The 18,033-nt window shown below is 36.5% G+C and overlaps 1 long non-coding RNA gene across 1 annotated transcript in view; it reads right to left on the minus strand.

The window, feature by feature from the left end:
- Positions 1 to 18,033, minus strand: part of LOC123789046 (uncharacterized) — a 170,692-nt gene that overhangs the window by 107,757 nt on the left and 44,902 nt on the right. Inside the window, exons 5-7 of the long non-coding RNA XR_015723903.1 lie at positions 11,032 to 11,099; positions 10,443 to 10,547; positions 574 to 729 (exon numbers count right to left, since the gene is read on the minus strand). This is a non-coding gene — a long non-coding RNA (uncharacterized LOC123789046). The remainder of the gene's footprint in view (positions 1 to 573; positions 730 to 10,442; positions 10,548 to 11,031; positions 11,100 to 18,033) is intronic.

Genomic DNA, 18,033 nt, shown 5'->3' on the forward strand with positions numbered 1-18,033 from the left:
TTGATACGTTGACCCTATCTACCTTGTAGAATTTTTGTGAGTGTGAAATAAGCCTACCTGTGTCAAATGCCATTACTTGCTGGATATTACAGCTATTGAACAGCTAAAATAGCTGTTCAATAAATACTAGTTCTCTCTTCCCAACACCTTTTTCTTTACTCTATGTACACAGCCTAATGATACAGAATGAATCATGTATTTGCCTTGAGATTCTAGGGAAGAATAGCTTTTCCTCAGGTAAGGTCAGTGTATGTCAAATACTGTCCCAGGAACCTGAGCTGCATCTCTTAACCTTTTCCAGATTATAAAAAATCTCCTTGGATTGCCAAAATGAACTGGGATATTTACTGGCTCTTATGAAGCATGACTTACCAGGTTAATTTAAGAGCTCAAGTGTTTCAGAGGACATTTGTCAGTTGGATTAGAAACATCTCTAGTAACCAGCAGAACGTATCATAGCATTATCTGGCTCTATATTTAGAGATTACTGGGAGTAATGGAGGGAAATTAATAAGGTAACAACAAAAATAATGATGAAGATTGCTCTTTGAATGGATGCAAAAACCGATGTACCTTTCAAGGCTGCAAGAAGCTCTCGCTGATTCTGTAGGACGTTGTCTGCTTGTAAGGAGACATAATATAAATGCCCACCATCCACTTGTGCTCAAAAACCATTCATGAGTTAAGAAAATTGGATCCAGGTTGATCTGAAGATTTCTTGGAAAATATCTATAAAGAAAAAAGAACTTCTTGATAAAACAAGAAGGAAGACATATATACTTAACTTCAGGAAATATTTACTTAAAGACAGTTTTTAACACATATTTAAGAATGATGGGGCTAATTACATATGAATCCCATCTCATTAAATTAGGTTTTGAAGGACCTTTACTTGAAATCCTCTTGTTAACAGTTAGACAGTAGTCTTCATTTTAGCCATTTCCTTGATCACCATGGAATTAACCCTTCAAATTAGTCTGGATCAGTGTGGATTTACATTATAAACTACAAAAGTTGGTCTATAGACATGACAGACGAGGCAAAAGAAATGAACACTTCAAAACACTACCAATTTAGTGACCTACTTTTAAGGAAGATTAACCTATAGTGAGAATGTGAAACTAAATTAAATTCCAGTTAAATACAAATATTTTTCTTCACATACTGAGTCATCTGATTCAGACCCTGCAGGGTGCAGTGTTACCTTGCTTGGTGAACTGCATAATTATTTATAGAGTTTCTCAGTATTAAGCTTACCCCTTATCTAACTTTACACAGGCAGTCTAGTTAGTGACTCTCATAGAGATATCCTGCTGCATAATATGGTCCCACATGGTAGGTCAGGGCCCAGATGCCCCTTTTTCCATTCTTTGTTGATGGTTTGAAAATATCAGGACAATGACTGCATGCCACATTGGTTTTATAATTCCTAATCTAATGTCTCTACGGGGGGCTCTAATTCCATATAATGTGTATAAAACACAGAGATAAATGTTACTTATTATTGAGAATGGAGGTTCAAGGACCTATTGTGAAGCTTTGTACTTATTGATGGAATTCTAAAACTAGGTTATAAAAAAAGTCATTTCTTGATGAAGCATTAATGATAAATAACAAGCCTTCAGGAGGCTAAAATACTTAACACTCAAAGACATTTCCATTTGAAGCATTTTAAGAATATGAACTAATGGAATGCAAATTGTATTTCTCATAGGGTACAATATTAGTTCTACGATGAAACTGATTTAGTGTTAATTGAGTGAAATCTTTTAAGTTCTTAAAAGTAACAATTTGTGTGTGTTTAAGAGAGAATGATTTTTGACTTAGATAATGTATATGGTTGACATTAGACCAATTAGACATGTTTCTCTTAAGAATAGAGGAAGAGGAAAACTTCATGGAAACATAATGGTGAGAACATTTTCTTACTGCTCAAAGTAGAAATAAATAGGAAAAGAGAAGAAAGTGATAATGGTGTCACCTAAGGGAAAGCCTCCTAGAGCCAGACAGAACAAGATAAAGTCCAGATTAAGTTGTCCATTTTCTCTGAAGGTCAAACATGATCCTAAAGATAGCCTTAAGAAAATTCTTTAGGATAACTAGGATGCATAAAAGTATGAGGGACTGATGCCAGGCTGTCAATGTATTAATTTGCAATTAGAATGGGGACCATCATATAGTACTAGAATACTCTATTGTATTCTAGTATTGTATTCTTTTTCTATAGTCAAGCTCTGTATGTAAAACTAAATCGTTATCAGGAAGATGCCATTTCAGAGTAGAATCTGAACAAAAGGAGTTAAATGAATTAAACATGGATTTGCCTCATTCTAAGGTGGCTTTACACACCCCTTTCAAAAAGTAAGGGGTTTGCCAATGGCACCAGAAATCAGTAAAGTCTATCAGCTATCACCACCTCCACCTATCTCCACTGGAGGAATAGTCTTGCCATTTGGATTGGAAATACCCGATGGCTGAGAGCTGAGTCTTTCTCTACCATACAGAGTGTTTGAATGGGCACTATTAACAGCAGCCTATATGACTTTTCTTTTTATTTCTATACTGATCAGTTGCCTTTCTGATGGACCTAGTTCTTTTGAGTGTGTGTGTGTGCAATGCATGTGTGTGTATAACTGGACTAGAGTTAAGCCTGATCATATGGCCTATCAGTCATCCTGTTTCTAGTGACTGCTTATCTCTTTACTAATTCATAACTTGTTGCTTTTACAATTTATTTCTCCATGGACAAGTTCACTTAATTTATTTCCAAGATCTTTGAGGGACATCTCTGTGTAGCCTCATACTTATAAATTAAATGTTATTATACACTTTCTCTTACCCCCCCCCCAAAGGATAAATGGTGTGGCATAACAAAATTCTGACAATTGATAAAACTGTTCTACCTCTTCAACAAATGAAGTCTTTTTAGTAGTGTTAAACAAATTTCCATTTGATGGTACAATGATTTAGCATAATGAATAATTTGAATTATCTGTGGTTATAACTATCTGTTGAATGATTTATAGCATCTGAGCACCACCCACATAAATCCTATATAATCATCATATGAGCTGACATAGGACATCAGGGAAAGAATTTGAGATTTGTTCCCAAGCTTAGGCTCCATATTATTTTCACTTTGTCCTTTGTCCTGATTTGTTTTGAATACTATGATGTAAGCTTTATAACATTATTTTGAAAACAAAAAAAAATATGCTATCTTCTTATTTCATATAAAAGAAAAGTGGAGTTTTAACCAGTAAAAACATGCTATCCCATATAATTTTTTCACAAACTATGCTCCTGAGATTTGTTTGAAAGCCTCACTGGATGATGCTGAATAATACTACATGAGTGAGGGCTTGAGTGTAGTACTTCGAATTACCTCATCATGTTTGCTTTAAGAAGAGTAACTCTGCTTTCTGAATTCTATTAAAAAATCAATTTGGTTGCTAAAATCAAGACTGTAATTTAAAAAATTTTCAAGACATTAGTCAATCCCTTAGCAAATAACTGGTCTTTATGGGCACTATCAGCACTTTAGAAGTTACCTTATTGAAACCACAATGATGGCTGGCAGCATAGTGCTTTTTGCATCAGCTCTAGTATAGTAGACAGAATCCTAGACTAGATGTATAGTAGAGAGAATCCTGGAGTAGGAATTAACAGATCTAGATTTTAATCCTCACTAACCCTATGATTTCAAAGGAGTATTTGATCCTTGTCTATTGGTCTCTGTCATGGGTTGAATTGTATTCCCTCAAAATTAGTATGTTGAAGTCCTAAGCCCTAGTACCTCAGAATATGACTTTATTAGAGATAGAATCTTTACAGAGGTAATCAAGTTAAAAATGAGGTCATTAGGGTGGACCCTAATCTGATATGATGGATGATCTTCTAAAACAGGAAAATTTGAATACAGACACACAAGGAGAACTATGTGAACATAAAAACAGGACAGAGGCCTGAATGAGATCTTTCCCTCATTGCTCTCAAGAGGAACTGGCCCTGACAACAACTTGATTTCAGACTTCTAGTCTTCAGAACTTTGAGACAATAAGTTTCTGTTGTTTAAGTCACTCTGATTGTGGTACTCTGTTATAGCAGCTCTAGCAAACTAATACAGCTTCTTTAATGCCAAAAGGTGATAATGAAATCATTCTTTAACAGCCCTCCAGGCCTTTATCTCTGTGTGCATTAATGAAATTATTCTCCTGTCTCTGTGCTGTTGCAATCATATTTCTGAAATGCAGATCTGGTCTTGTCAATGTCTTGCTTAAAGCCCTTCCCCGAAACACCAACAGAGTTAAGATTCACACCCCCATATATGGCAGACAGGGCCTTTCATAGTCTGATCCAAAGCCACCTTTTTGTAGCTTTTCAACCCCGAAATGCCATTGTCATCCATTTTCTCCCTAGAGAGTTCTGCCCTTTTCTTTGATTTGGGAGATGGGGACCAAGTGCAAAGGAATTGTGGGAACAGGAGCCTGGACAGCTTGGAGAAGATTAAAAGGGAGAGGAGATGGAAAATAGGAGAAAGAAAGAAAAAATAGTACAATCACATTGTCTCTGTGTAAAACTTCATTGCTTAACGTTTTAGTCCAAACAAAATGAATTTGAAGGTATATATATTCAGATTTTTTTCTGTTGTCTGGTGTTGCCAAAAATTCTTCAAACTACTAGTGGCATGAATGGCTGCTTTGTAAAACATTTTAAAGTTAAAATTGAAGGATTTCATATATGAAAGCAGATACCTTAATAAAACCTTTCTATATACCCAGTCAAGACTAGTAAACTTTGCTCAACATTGACACAGTACACAGTCTAAACCTCTTCTCCGTCATGCATTACAGGAAGCAAATATAGTCCTCTACCTCATAAGACTGTCAGCTATTTGAAGTCAAGGACCACATTTTAATTATTTCTTTCAATTTTCTATACATAACAAAATAAAAAAATTTAATATAGTTTTTTTAAGAAATTAAAGTGTAAATTTTTTAAGCAATTAAAGTTACAATATACCAGCTGTTCATATACCACTCTAAAATTGTTTGAAGGATCAAAAACTATCTTTAAATATAAAATTCCCTGCTACCGCTCACCTATGGGAATGTCCAAAAGAGAAGCAACCCAATTGCAAGTCAACCCCTGCCTCTTGAGGTTCACTTTTGAAACCACTGTTGTTTCAAGCCTCTCAAGTATTTTATATTTGTATTATCTGACAATGCCTTTGGAATTTTAGGAGACCCAGTTAGTATGTAATTATATCAAAATGGAAAAGGTTATCAGCAGCAAAAAGGAATGTAGGGAACAGGCCAAAGAATAGGATTGGGGAATATGTAAAGTGTGGAGGCTGTAAATGGAAAAAAAAAAAAAAAAAAAAAAAGCAAGGCTCATAATTCACCCAAGTCCTGTGCATATATTTTTTGACTGCTCAAATGAAAATTAAATTATGGGGGGGGGTATATTGAAGCAAAAGCCCTCTGAATTTTAGCAGCTTAATTGGTAGCTTTTTTAAAACTGTAAAAGGTTTTAAAATTACAATTCCAAATTCTATGAAACAGAGCCATTTTAGTGCTTCTAGACCCTATTATTTTAAGTTTTAACATTTTTTCCTGAACTAAGTGTGGAAGATTAAGGTAACATAATTTGGCTCCTGGGTCAGCCTTGGCATTCTTCACTTTGCCCAGATGTATATGATTACATTTTCTATTATGTGAACCATGGGGACATATGGTATTTTCATCAAGAAGCGATGAAAGAAAACATCTTTTGGAAAGTTGAAAATATTGCCTAACTTAGGAAACAAGTTTCTGAGACTGGGGAATTTTTTTTCTGCTTGGCTACCTGGCAGTCTAAGTGTAGCATGTGTGTGTGGAGTGTTGAGGGATACGGTATGGTTGGAGAACAAGCACGCAAACAAATCAACCAAAAATATGTAACTCACAAGACTTGATTAAACTCTAGATTGTTTATGATTTATACAAGAAGAATATGGAAAGAAAGAAATGAGTGATACATATAGAAACCAACAAGTTTTATTTCTGAAAAACTCTGGCAAATGGTAAAGATACTTGTTAAAAAAGTAAGACTACTCAGTCATTTTCCAGTGTTTCTGGACTTAACTCTTGATTAACTGGAAAGTGGGCTGTTCTTCCAGCTGCACTTTGGGCAAAAGTTAGGCTTAAATTCTTCCCTCTACTTAATGAGTCAGGTGTATTAATTGAGAATAGCAGTCTCTTCCCACAGTGAAGTTTGAGTTGTCTCGACTATCCCATATTGTTCTAAGCTGAGCACCCATTGTGTGACTTGTGGTTGGATGAAGAATCATATGTTCTCATAAAATGTTTGCTTTCCTTTTGGTGATCTTAGTGTATGCTGGACTCAATATCCAAACCCACATTCTAAGAAAAACAAAGCATAGAATTTCAAAAATCAAAACATCTAAGTAATTAAATGAATGGGAGGACAGTATTAAGCATATTTTAACCACATATTATTTTTTTGGTCCCTCTATAGCCAGGAGTAAATTTCCCCCGAAAGTAAAATGCAACTAAAAATTTTTATCAATATTGTATCCATTTAACAAAATTGTCCAAGATTAAAGAGATGATGATCTCATTATCTACCAAGTTTTCCTTGAAAATACATTTTAAAGGATTGACACTAAAGCTGGTCCATAAAGTAAAGTTAGTGTCAAAATATTAAATAGGAAATTTATTGTGATATGACAGAATTTTTAAAAAAATCTAGAATATTTGCTTTGAAATCAAGTATTTTCCAATGAAGGAGACAATCATTAAGTACAACAAGAATATGGCTGAAGAGGTATTTATCTTGGCAATTATAATTATGCTTTTATGTTAGCTACAAACACCAAGCACATTATCATTTGCATTTATTTATTTAAATAATCTAATCAAAGATCTATTTCTAGTTATTTAATATGCAGGAGCCATCTCTAAATAGAGCATTGGGTCTTCCAAATGGAAATACTATTTTCATGTGCAGACCACTCTGTTACATTTCTTCTGAAATGATAGGGTAATTAGAAATTCAGCCCAATACAAATATTAGAATGTGCATCAAAGTACTTCTTTAGATGGTTGTGTTCTCTGGAATATTATCTATCTTTTCCTTCAAACATATTTTTCCTTACTAAGAAGCAAAATGCTAGAAAATAAATAATATCATTGGGTAGAAAATATATAATGTGCCAAGAAATGTAGAAAGGTTTGAAAATCTTTTGGAAAAAAAGGCAAATTTAAAGATAATAACCAAATAATAATAAAAAATAATAATAGAGGAAAATAATTTTCAAGAGCCAATATAAGAGGCATAGGAAATTTAGTAGTAATAAAATTACACTGAAAAAAACCCAATAGTCATTCTGTGTTCATCATGTATTTGTCCTTACTGTATTCAATTTTAGTGACAGTTCTTTCTTTAGTACTTTTGTAAAACACTCATGCTCTTGTGCTCTGAATCTATGTTTGAGTTAATTTCTTGTTGATAGCAAGTGATGCTTATAAGTAAGTGTAGATAGGTCCTCTGCACTGGTCTCATTAATTAATGCTTACGAAGGGTGCATCTGTTTTGATCTAATCATAATTTTGAAACCACTAGCTCATGAATATGGCGCAGTTGTCTATTCAAATGCCCCTTTTACTTAGTGATAAACTTCTCAGTGACATTCTTTTTGAATAACTTCATTCATTCAAGGCACAAAATATGGCATATTACAAAATGTAGAAGTTTATAGTAAGATCCATTCTTTATATGAAAGTGGTTTAAGAAGGACTAGTTAAGGATTTGATAGTAACATTAAAGGACTACATTACAAACTACGATGATTTTCTCAACATAAAGTAAAATGGAAGTCTGGTATTTTTCTGGTAAATATGACAAGGCAGAAATATTGCAAATCTTGCCCTTTAAAATGTGTACCCAATATAATTTTAGAGTGTATTTAAAATTGTTCTTTTTATCTCACTCTACTCACTGATTAAAATATTATTCTAGAGACAATTTCACAAGAGGTGTTTTCAAAATATACTTATAAGACAAGACACTTGATTATTTTCTCGAGGAACATTGATCAAAAGAGCTGTGTGATAACATATATATATGTGTGTATATATATATACTTGTATATGCATATATGTATGATGCTAACATGTCAGTGTGTATTTATGTGTATAAATTTATGCACAAAAAAATCTCTGCTTCTGGCTGAGCCAGCAGTGCTATAACGGGTGTGGCAACTTTCAGAGACAAGTTGAAGGATAATTGGACTCCAAAGAGTCTGGATCCTGGACTTCATCAGTTCACCAGTGCTCCTGGATGCATCCAAGAGCATCAGGGAAAGAATCACTCTCCATTCCTGCTTATTCCTTGCTCTGTAGCTTTGTTTAGGCCATCTCCACAAACCAGGCATGCACTGTCTTCTATTTCCAATTACTTATGCCCTACATGTCTTCCAAGGCTCCTCAGATATGTATTCCTTCAGGGATCCAAAAGCTGGTTGACCCTACTCCAGGATTTACTGACTATTCCCTTCTCTCCTGTAACATTTAATACTCATCTATTTAGCACTAACTTTTAAAATTTCTTTCTGATTCTGAGGACCATCTTTCTTTTCCTTGTAAAATCCTCTGCTAATGATCATCTCAGCACATAGCTCAGTCCTAAGCACCATGTAGGGAATTGAAGGACCAGGGTCAGGAAGAGTCCTTTGTTTGGATCTCTCTTATAGCTCTGAGAGTCTACCCTTACTGCACACATGAATTTTAATATTTTGGGGGTCACTGAACTTTCAGAGAATCTTGAAGACAGTACCTCTCTTCTCTGAAAAAAATGTGCACACACATGGCACTGACACACACAATTTTGCATGTAATTTTAAGGACTCATCAACCCCAACTTACGAGACTGTACATTTCTTTGCCTACAGAAAATGTGTTATATTTTTCAATACTTAACATAGTACCTAGATGCTCAATAAATCTTGTCTGAGATTAACAGAACTGAACTCAAGCCTTTGCTAGACTTCACATTTCCTATATTTGTATTCCATGCAGTACTTAGCACAGTGTCTTGGCCATAATAGTAATTTAATAAATATTTGTTGAATCAAATTGAATTGTGCTTTCTTTGTATCTCAGAGAAACACCAATTACAGTGATATAGGTAGATGGGGCTAAATAAATATTTAGAATGTCTCTTTCAACAATTAATCTTATTGTTTTAACATTCTACAGACTTGAATCCACTAAATTAAGTATATTAGTGTTAATAGATACACTTTCAATCTTTTTTTCATGAAGTGTTTAAATTTTGAAGTATTTAGGTGTAAAGAAACAAAGTAGAATTCATTCCTCCTTTTATAAATGTCACTACATTCTATTTTGAGAATAATGTGAATAAGGACCAGGTCTCAGAATTCTAAAAAGAAGCATTTCTACCAGTGAAGGGAGAGTATGAGGCACCTTTTTCTTCCACAATCAACCCAAATGTCTCACCACTTAAAACAGATTCTCTTCTGCTTGGATAGCAATCCTGTTCTTAGCAGTTTTTGGAATAATGAACCACCCTCTTCATAATGACAGAAGTTTGAGCCTTAAAAATAAAATAAATAATTAAAAAGGAGAAGGGAGAGCTGACTGATTGGAACGACACCAAATTTTTATTTTCAATGGCATTTGTAGCTGCTAGAAGTGACACAATTTGTGTCAGTCTAGGAACTCGAGGTAACCAAACATAAATTGTAATTGACCAAATTAAAGTCAGAAGAACTGTAATTAGTTCATTAAATAAATGATGTGGAGAATTTCCCAACTTAGCGGTGAGATACAAAACAACAGACCATCTATTCAATAGAAAATAAGAGGAAAAGGGATAAAGTGAGAATAAAAACTTAACTTTCTCTTCAAAGGAAGCAAGGAAAAGACAATGGAAAGAAACATTAAAAAAGGAAGATTCAATTAGCAAGAAAGAAGAACAGGAGAGAAATCCAATTGGGATTCTCTGGGAGGGAAAAGAACGTGATGAGAGTTTAGATCATAATCTATAAATAGCCTTTTATTTTATAAATCCTTCATGTGATGCATAGATTATACAGTGAGCCTCCCTTTTCCTTAATATGTACAGTCTCCCGGCACATACCTTTTAAGGCAATCTGCAATAGTAAGCACAAAGAACTAGCTCTGGAAAATGACTTGGGCTTCTCTCTTTCAAAAACCAAGAAGAAAATTGATGAGGAGAGAATCTGGGAACATTGCACAAATTGTCAGGAGGGCACAGGAGGGATCAGTCTTAGTAGACTATGAAATAATTCAGAGAAATAGTATGCCCCGCTTCTTCTAACTTACTGGTGTGAGAGATAATTTTAATTACCATCCTATAATGAACCTTCTTCCAAATAACACAGGCAACCCCTTTACCTGTCATTCTTCACAAATGTGTCAGGTCCTATGTTCTGTTGATCTCTTCTCACCCCTTTGTTCTGATTTTCAATTCTATAGGATGCTAGTGGTGGTAGAAGGAGGCTGAGGATGGAAAAGCAGAGAGTATGAGAAGGCAGATATTTTGTAATTAATTCCTTGATGTTTTGTTGTATTTTCAAGGACTCCTTTCCATAGTGTTTCCAAGACTTGAATTAAAGAAGCAGTCTTTGTAATCTTACACCAAATTTAATACTCTCTTCCAGTTTTTTAGCGGGGCAAAGAATGGGCAAAGGTAACCCAAATGATAGTTGCCACTTCTCTAGAATATTCTTTATTGCTGGCCATTATTATTTTTAAAGAAAAAAACCCCTTATTTTTAAAGAGATTTAAAATAGATCTTGAGATCCCACTCCCACCCCCTGACGTAGGGATGGGTTATATACATCTGCATTCCCAGCCTTCTCTTCCCACCTAGCTGGGAGAACCAGAGTGGCTGAAGAAAAAGCATTCATCTGTGGTTTGATGGGCATAGTCAGTGGATTTCCCCTCCTGTTAGACAAGTTTCAAGACATTTAAAAATCCATACCATCGGTTTTTAGTAAGATAAATATATCACATCTTCCTTCAGTCACTTATCTTGAATATCACTCTCTCCTACAAAAAGATTACATAGAGTTTTGTTTTGGATTTTTTATTACAAAAGAAATGTGTTGTATTTTGAGAATTAAAAATATATATAATTTATACCTCCCACTGACAATTTTTCACCATAAATCTCTTTATACTCTCATTGAGCTTTTCAAAATGTCCATGGAAACAATGATTTAATATTACAAAGTAATGAGTGCCAATAAAAGAGGCTGCATTTCTCTAAGGAATATCTTCCCTGTTCTTCAGAGTAAAATATATTCATTCTAAGAGTCACTTCCTAGATTCAATACCCGTGCTTTCATTGTCTAATTTTCTCTCACTGACCACAAAAAAAATGTTGTTTTGTACCTTTCCATCTTCGGCATTTTTGTCATATTTCATATTCTCTGTCTGGGGAATATCATTTTGTACCATAATTTAAAATACTTTCTTTGTGGGGTGCCTGGGTAACACAGTCTGTGAACTGTCAACTCTTGGTTTTGGCTAAGGGCGTGATGTCAGGGTCATGACGTCAGGGTCATGAGATGGAGTCCCTATCAGGCTCCATGCACAGTGTGGAGTCTGCTTAAGACTTTCTCTCCCTCTGCCTCTCCCCCCTGGCCCTGACCCCACACACTCTCTCTCTAAAATAAAGGAATAAATCTTTAAAAAATAAAATAAAATACTTCCTTTGTAGCAATAGCTCCCAAACGTACACCTTTAGCCTAGAACTCACTCTTCAGCTTTCATACTAGAGGACATATCCACCTGTTTATTCAACATATTCCTAAAGAAAGCTATTATTCCCTGGTAACCAAATCTAGACCAGCTCATTCTCCCAGATTACATCTCTCAAGACATCACGGTTGACCTGGGTATCACTTTTAACACCTTCCATTCTTTCAGTTTCCTTTCATCCCTGCTCACATAGTGGCATCCAAAGATTCATCAAATCCTGTGAAGTTTTTCTCTGATAGGTCTTTTGAATCATCCCATCATTGCTATTTTCACTGGTAGGTGCTATTATAATGTCTTACCATCTCTTGCCTAAATTATTATAAGGATATCCTACATGATCTGTGATTCCAATGTAATCTGTATATACTTTCATATTTTTATGAAAATATGATCCTCTAAGTCCCTTCAATTAAGTCTCCTGATACATCCTTTTTAAATTCCTTCTAAATCTGGCCTCTGCCTACCTGTTCAGCCTCATCTTTTACCACTTATGGCATCATTAACTATTCTTGGCATAGTTCCATATCAAATAAAATACCTACATATTTTGCAGCCCATATTAATAGCTACCAAGTTTGCATTGTATATATGAACCGCAATATATTTTAGTAGCCCTATATTGATAAAATGGATAATTTTTACTATTACAAACAATGGTGCAAAGACCATCCTTGTGCATATAGCTCTTCATATTTTTACACTATGTGATTATCTTCATAAGATAAATTCTGAGCCCCAAGTCCACAGGGTAACTGCAAAGAGGAGCAGATGACACCTGAACATGCAGAGTGTTGCAAGGGAGGAAAGAAACCCTGAGATTCTTGAATCTGGATCTTTTAAAATGGATGCCTGCTTTTTGCCTTGCAGGGAGACATTATGGGGAGCAAGGATGCTTGTCCTTTGTTCTGGAGAAAGACACTATCTTCCAAGACTAAGCAAGCTCACTCTTTGCTCCAGATAGAGACATTATCTCTATCTTTCAAAGCTGTTTACTAGACAAACATTCTTGAAATGATAGTTTGGAGCAAAAGACAGTCAATGACTCACTTTTCAAGACAAACAGATATGTGAGAAACCCATGGATAACTGTCTCCCTACAATTCATTCCTTCTAAACCATCTTGGCTTCTGGCAAATGTTCCCATGAGTACATGACTGCATCAGCCACTATGATCTGACCAGCAGTGGCTGGAGCTAAATTCTTTCAATTTGTCTCATACAGAATTTAATTAAGGTTGATACCAGTAAGACTTCAAGCAGGTGGATGAGGCTAGCTTGCGGGATTTATATCAGTCATGGCCCCCTCAAATCCCATGCCCAACCAGCTGAATAAGTCCCATAAAAGCATCATGGCCTACCCTCAGAAAACCAGGTTGCTTTCTCCTTAAGTCTCTATTTTGACCTTCCCACAAATTGGAGGCATTAATCCAGGTATCTGGCTGCATGGAGAAAATCTAGACCATCTGGAAAATGTGTCATTTATAACAACACTGACCAGTGGTGTCATTAAGCATTTCAGCTGATATCAGGGACAAATTTCATGCTGCTTTTTCTAATTAGGTGATGCCTATTATAGAAGTCTCCAGGGTATATGTAATAATGAAGCAGGAATCCCTCCAGAAGCTTCCCCAAGAAATCAAGGATGGCTCATTTCGGAGAGATCTTCACAGTTATTTAAGGGCAAAATGATCTATTGGTGGTGTTTCTTTAAACACTGGAAGGTCTTCTTATGACCACCCCTCAGGCACAAGTCACCATATTTTGGGGAGGGAGGCAAGGTAATGTCTGGCTTCAACACAAAGAGTATAGTCCTAGAGATGTGCGTGGTGTGTGGAGAAAGAGCATGTTCTCTCAAGTTGTCAGTCTCCATGAGTAGGACCTACATCAATCAGGAGCATAGTCTGACAGTAATCAAATACGGCCTCCCACTGGCTGGTAACCCTTATTATTTCCGGTTCTGTTTGAATTTTTCAATCTAGTTCTCAGGCAGGTCCTCCAACCAATCCTATTTGTCCACAGCATGAGCCAGGTGGCACTTATCTGCCCCGTGGAATGACTGACAGTTACAGCAATGGGGAAAGGCAAGTACCTCCAAAGTGCTGACAGATATTTTGTGTGGTTGGTAGATGAGCTGGGACCATAATCTGCTATTTCCCATAGATTTTCCAGCTAGGTTCCAGGAAAGAGCAATCAAATCATTGTCAGGCCCATCTGACAGGACATGACAGATCTAGTAGTCAGTTCTATTTAAGGTGTTTGCAATAGCTTGGGAGAGCCACAATAGGACAATTTCCTTCATGAATAAAGTGGCAGGGGTGATTACAAAAGACAGAATTCATTAATGTTTACTCTCCCTCATACCTTCTGGGGTCTGAAGTGTTCCTTCCCCAGAGAACAGGGATGTCACTGTCCCTCAAGCACCACAAAACCTGTGTATAGATATATCCTTGCCTTTTTTCAAATCATTTCTTACTCATACCCAGACCTTTCATACAGAAGGATCAGGTGAAAGAGGGACATGGGCATTTTTATAAAACTTATCAAAACCCTATGTCCCCCACTTTGAGATGTGTTGGCCATTGTAGAAGGACACTCCAAGCAGTGTACTCAACTAAGTAGTTATTATCTTTATGTTCTAAGACCATGTCAATTCAATAAGATAAGCCAAGTAGCTGACCAAAATTAAGTTAGAATTCATTAGGTCCCCTTTTGGCTGGGCTGCCACCAAGAGGGTTACCAACAAGGCCACCCTGAAGTTGCTATTAGGGACAAGAAAAAATTCATTATGCCTAGGAATAGCTCAGAAATCTGAATTTTCAAAATAAGTTTATATAACACCCCCTCCTTTTGTCTTAATCATTATGACATTTATCTAGGAAGTGGCCAAGGGAAGATGATTCATTCATGTAGAAAGACGTATTCAGTTACCAAAGTATCTTTTTAAACTGTGTGGACCAGGATGAGATGAGGGAGTTAAAGTTAGAGAGCTTTTGAAGTCAATATTTTATGAAGCTATTCTAAAAATCAACAGTATCAGATGATTGTGAATGGTTAAGTACATGGAAGACCATCAAAACCTTGCTATCAACCCTTGTTCACTGGCTTCTGTGGTAAGAGTTACATGATTGTCAAACTACAAATGAACTGGAAAGCTGAAAACTTGACACCTATTAGTAGCCAGAGTTGGCTAATTGGACTGGAAAGGCAACAGCATAATCTGAAAAGTGTCATTAATGGTAAGGTACCACTGGTAACCCTGAGAGGGGGTCAAGGGCCAGTTTTAGCCAATCTTCTGTGAAGATTCCTACAATCTGCCAGACTATAGTTTTCCCAGTAGCAGAGCAAATATCTAGGCAACAGTCCAAGAATCATTCAGTCTGTAACTAGGTTCATCAAGTGTAGTAATGGCTAGAGCTATGAGAACTGTTTTATGATCTGCTCACAGAGAGGAATAACCACAGTCGTTTTTTGGTTCTATATGGCTGGCACTGAGGTTGAGGAGCTAGAGTTACTTAGTAGACACCTCTGGATTTCTGCTCATCTGAATCATCAATTAACTAGTCCCAGATATTTTAGGGGAAGCTCTGTGAAGTCAGGGCACCACTCAGGGTACATAGCCAGTAGCTTTATTCTAGGCTGCAGAGATGACAGAGAGAGATGACAGGAAGTATTTTATGTGTCCACTAGCACTTTTCCAGATGTGGCTCTTACTGATCAGAAAAATCTCCCAGGACTTGATGAACATTCACAGTACAAGCATGTGAAACATTAATATCAATTATATATTCAGCAAGGGAAGCCACAAAAATGGTACATGGAATTAACCCAAAGGGCCCCATCTACAAGTTCGCTTTAACTTCCTTTCCCCACTGCATACCTTGCCCAAACCCCATTAGTTGAATTTGGGCATCCCTTTCCCTGCCATGGGACTATATAGGACAATACAATTCTGTCTGTACCAAACAGAGCTATAAAAATTTGAGTGCTTACTCTCTCTGAAGTTTTGCAGGTTACTAGGATGAATAGGTATGGACTTCAGTCCCCCTTGGACAAGGAAACTTTAGCTTCCCCCCCTAATTATCTTTCTTGGTAAAGCAGCTGAGATCAAGCTAGAGAGGAAAGGAGGGAAAGGAAATGTGGAAGACGAGAGTACTGTTGTGCTATTAAGTAAAGCCCATTTACTTTAGGTTTCTAGTGACATGGTGGCTGTTCATGGCTCAACCAAACAAAATTCCAATATTAGTGGTCCACCAAATGCCTTTATCAACCAAGTTCATTATCACTTACATGAATATTTTAGCTTTGGGGACCCTCTGATTTAGTAGCCAAAGACACACTGCTTTGAGATTGTTGCTGTCAGGTTTGTACACTTTGATTCACTTGGGATTGATTTGCACCCAGTAGTCATCTTTTTAAAATAGAATCCATCTTAATCTGTATCATTTGCTATCCCATTTCCAAAATAGTATAGCTTCGGTTCATATCTAGTTTCAACATAAAGGCTAGGGGAGTTTCCTGTGGTGTCAGAGCTGACTGCAATAATTTACCTGAAATTCTTTGCATTAGTTTTTCATTCTATAGTGAGTGAACTCCATTGGTATTGTTAGCCCAATCACGGCAGTGAGAGTCCAAGGTCTAGTCAATGTCTCATCTGGGGTTTCTCAAGGGAATTTATCTGTCTAGGAAATCTCCCTGAGGGGGCCTAATTTCCCTTATGGCAGCCATGACCCACAACAAAATAGAAAACAAAAACAAAAACAAAAACAAAAACAAAACAACCTTGTGACCCTCTACTGTAGTCTCTGAATGGATCTAAGTTAGTCATGCCAGACTATGGGCAGACTGAGTCACAAAACTGTTCAGTTGTTGCCATTTCTTCTTAGCAAGCAGTAAATGACAGGCTTCTCATCCCTTCATCTCTCTAGTAAACCAGATAATGTTCTAAAATTTGCCTTGGTCCTACCCAGACTATTCATGGATTTTCCTTCTTTCAGCCCAGTATAGTGTACATTCTTTAGTTATTATCTGAAATGGGTTGGAAAATTCTATTTACTAAGGATAACCCATAGTATTAGTTGCTAGCTGCTATAGTGGGGCAGACCTAAGACTGACTGCCATGTTGTCAAGGAATCCTCCCCCTCCACCATAGAGGAAGAGTTAGCAACAATCAGGCCACCATTCATGCATCTGTCTATGAGCGTACTTCCTGGTACCTGGCCTACAAACAACTCCTTAACACTTCCTCATTAATAGATAATAAAACAAAGGATCATTTATTGCCAGGGTGGCCACACAATTTGGTTGCTATGTTTACTATTGACTCCTTTGGGTTTCCCTCAAATACCATTAATTGTCCTATAAGGCCCTAACTTTTCCTCTTCTAGAAAGTGTGTCTTTGTCATTACCCCACCACCAAACTATACAGAACTGTGAAGGACTGAGATTTTACTCTACTTGGGAGCTAACAGGTTAGCCTGCCACAGTATTATGGGTGCTCATCATAGATGTCAGAAATCTTTTTCCAAGTCAAAGAACTTAATTACTCATAGCAAGCAACCAGCATGAAAATCAACATATATTGTACTGAGGCACTGAGACCAAGTTCTCACAGAGCAAACCAAAGAGAACTAGAAGATAACTGCACATGCAATGGGTTGTGCTCCCAGAGATGAACTCTGAACTTGGGAACCCAAATCTTTTATAATAGGCAGTAAGCATGCCTGACTATGCCCTGGAAGGAGACGTTATATTTATTATACTAGACAGCAAGCAAATCTGTCTCTTCCTCTGGAGGGAAATACCATTTCTATCTTCCAAGTCTGTTTCCATACAAACATCCTTAAAAATTTAGTCTAGAACAAAAGGCTTTCCTCCCAAGACACAGAGAAACATGAAAGACCCATGAGAATTTTCTCTCATCTCTTTCCAGTCTACACATTCCACCACAGCTCAGGAATCAGGCACCTAATTCCAGGACTCAGAATGGTTAGATCTATCTCATCTCACCATAGTGAATAGATCACCTAGATCATAAACATTTTCTTTCAGAATTCCTGTTCTATTAGAACATATGCCAGTTTAAAAATCAAGGCATTCAAAGCAAACTATGTTGTACAAAATAAATCCTTATTCCTTTCTAGTTTTCCTACTTCTTTTCACTCCTCCTCTGACTCTTTTCATGGAAAATGTTTCTTACTTGATAGATTACATTCCTAAAATTA

The sequence above is a fragment of the Ursus americanus genome, chromosome 3 (genome assembly GCF_024610735.1).
Source record: "Ursus americanus isolate L20-20 chromosome 3, mUrsAme1.1.p, whole genome shotgun sequence".
In the NCBI taxonomy this organism is placed as follows: Eukaryota; Metazoa; Chordata; class Mammalia; order Carnivora; family Ursidae; genus Ursus; species Ursus americanus.